The following is a 2,500-nucleotide window of genomic DNA, read 5'->3' on the forward strand; positions in this document are numbered from 1 at the left end:
CCATTCATATCTCTCACTTTTAATTCCTGGGTGTTAAGGGACTCAACAAGCCTTTATCCCTGTTTGTCATTGGAGCTCCCCTTCCATCAATTGGTGATGTTTTGCTACTGAATGGAAAAGAGCTGTGACTCTCTAGCCAAGATGGTGGCAAAATCAGTTAAGGAAACACGGTACCAGTGCCCCATGTGAGAATCGAACTCATGACCTTCAGATTACGAGACTGACGCGCTACCTGCTGCGCTAACGAGGCAAAATGCACGTAATAATCTGCGGAAGTTGCTTGTGCAAAGCAGTACACCTCTTTTTTTTCATATTGTAAGTGAGCTGGTAGTACATCTTCTCCCATATGGTCTAGTGGTTAGGATTCCTGGTTTTCACCCAGGTGGCCCGGGTTCGACTACTGGTATGGGAACGCATCCTTTTCTGCACCGCTGCCAACATTCAAAAACTGACGCGTGTTTTTTAGTCAAACGTATTTCAAGTAGGATTTGTTTTTTTCAGGCAAAAATGCTGAACGCCCGCGTTTTGGCACTTCATTCTGACCCTTCACACAAGATTCAATTTGGATTCGTAGCTCAACTCATTCTCAACCACCCCTTTTTACACTAAAGTGTCAAGGGACTCAACAACTCATGGGTCCGGTAAGTTATTTGGATTCCCATTTCCTTTCTAATGGAAAAAGTTGTAGAATTGAATGGAAAAGTTCTAAGTTGGTGACAAAATCTCTCGAGAAAAGGAGGGAACAGTGCCCCGTGTGAGGCTTGAACTCACGACCTTCAGATTATGAGACTGATGCGCTACCTACTGCGCTAACGAGGTAAGCTGTACCTGCAGATCTGCAGAAGTTTATTGTGCATAGCAGAAAACTTTTTTTTTTCATAATGTCACTGAGACATTAGTGCATCTTTTCCCATATGGTCTAGCGGTTAGGATTCCTGGCTCTCACTCAGGTGGCCTGGGTTCGACTCCCGGTATGGGAATGCATCTTTATCTTAGCTACTGCCACCATTCAAAGATTGACACGTGTTTTTCAATCAAAAATGTTTCTGGTAGATTTTCACTTTGCAACAAAAATACTTAACATTGGCGATGCATTATGACTTTTGCAAAAGATTTCCTTTTGTTTCATAGCTTAAGCCTTTTTCAACTACACAGTTTTACACAAAAGTGTCAAGGGACTCAACAAGCCATGTGTCCTGTCTGTCATTAGGGCTCCCATGTTCTTTCTAATCGGAAACAGTTTAGAACTGAATTGGAAAGTTCAGAGTTAGTGACAAAATCTCTTGAGAAAAGGAGGATGCCACGTGTGAGCAAAAAACTCATGATCTTCAAATTATTCAACTGACGTGCCAAAAACCTTGACCATGTAGCGTGTTTCAGCTCTTGTAATGTTGATGTTTTGTATTCAAAGCAAAACACTCTTTTTTTTTTTTTTTTTTTTTTTTACACCTGTCTTGCTGTTTACTGTACTGCTTACAACATGTGGAGAAAGACTTAGTTAGTATTCCTGGTTGACTGGTTCGATTCCTGCTATGGGAGAGACTTTTTTTTGGGGACTAGTGTCCACATTCCAAAGCCAACACGTGCCTTGCAGACAGAATCAGTTTAGGTTGGAACTGCTCTTTGCAGCCAAAAATGCAGACCACCAGGTTTTTTGGATATTTATTTGCACAAAAGCTTATTTGATGTCATATCTCAAACCATTCATATCTCTCACTTTTAATTCCTGGGTGTTAAGGGACTCAACAAGCCTTTATCCCTGTTTGTCATTGGAGCTCCCCTTCCATCAATTGGTGATGTTTTGCTACTGAATGGAAAAGAGCTGTGACTCTCTAGCCAAGATGGTGGCAAAATCAGTTAAGGAAACACGGTACCAGTGCCCCATGTGAGAATCGAACTCATGACCTTCAGATTACGAGACTGACGCGCTACCTGCTGCGCTAACGAGGCAAAATGCACGTAATAATCTGCGGAAGTTGCTTGTGCAAAGCAGTACACCTCTTTTTTTTCATATTGTAAGTGAGCTGGTAGTACATCTTCTCCCATATGGTCTAGTGGTTAGGATTCCTGGTTTTCACCCAGGTGGCCCGGGTTCGACTACTGGTATGGGAACGCATCCTTTTCTGCACCGCTGCCAACATTCAAAAACTGACGCGTGTTTTTTAGTCAAACGTATTTCAAGTAGGATTTGTTTTTTTCAGGCAAAAATGCTGAACGCCCGCGTTTTGGCACTTCATTCTGACCCTTCACACAAGATTCAATTTGGATTCGTAGCTCAACTCATTCTCAACCACCCCTTTTTACACTAAAGTGTCAAGGGACTCAACAACTCATGGGTCCGGTAAGTTATTTGGATTCCCATTTCCTTTCTAATGGAAAAAGTTGTAGAATTGAATGGAAAAGTTCTAAGTTGGTGACAAAATCTCTCGAGAAAAGGAGGGAACAGTGCCCCGTGTGAGGCTTGAACTCACGACCTTCAGATTATGAGACTGATGCGCTA

At 42.2% G+C, this 2,500-nt stretch overlaps 2 non-coding genes across 2 annotated transcripts; both read left to right on the top strand.

Annotated features, from left to right (window-relative positions):
* Positions 1–340: 340 nt before the first annotated feature.
* TRNAE-UUC (transfer RNA glutamic acid (anticodon UUC)) lies at positions 341–412 on the top strand. Its single transcript has one exon. It is a non-coding gene; the product is annotated as a tRNA-Glu (tRNA).
* Positions 413–2,040: 1,628 nt separating this feature from the next.
* TRNAE-UUC (transfer RNA glutamic acid (anticodon UUC)) lies at positions 2,041–2,112 on the top strand. Its single transcript has one exon. It is a non-coding gene; the product is annotated as a tRNA-Glu (tRNA).
* The last annotated feature ends 388 nt before the right edge of the window (positions 2,113–2,500 follow it).

The sequence above is a fragment of the Phyllobates terribilis genome, unplaced genomic scaffold (assembly GCF_046119375.1).
Source record: "Phyllobates terribilis strain yellow unplaced genomic scaffold, ASM4611937v1 Scaffold_11__3_contigs__length_659146591, whole genome shotgun sequence".
NCBI classification, from domain to species: Eukaryota; Metazoa; Chordata; class Amphibia; order Anura; family Dendrobatidae; genus Phyllobates; species Phyllobates terribilis.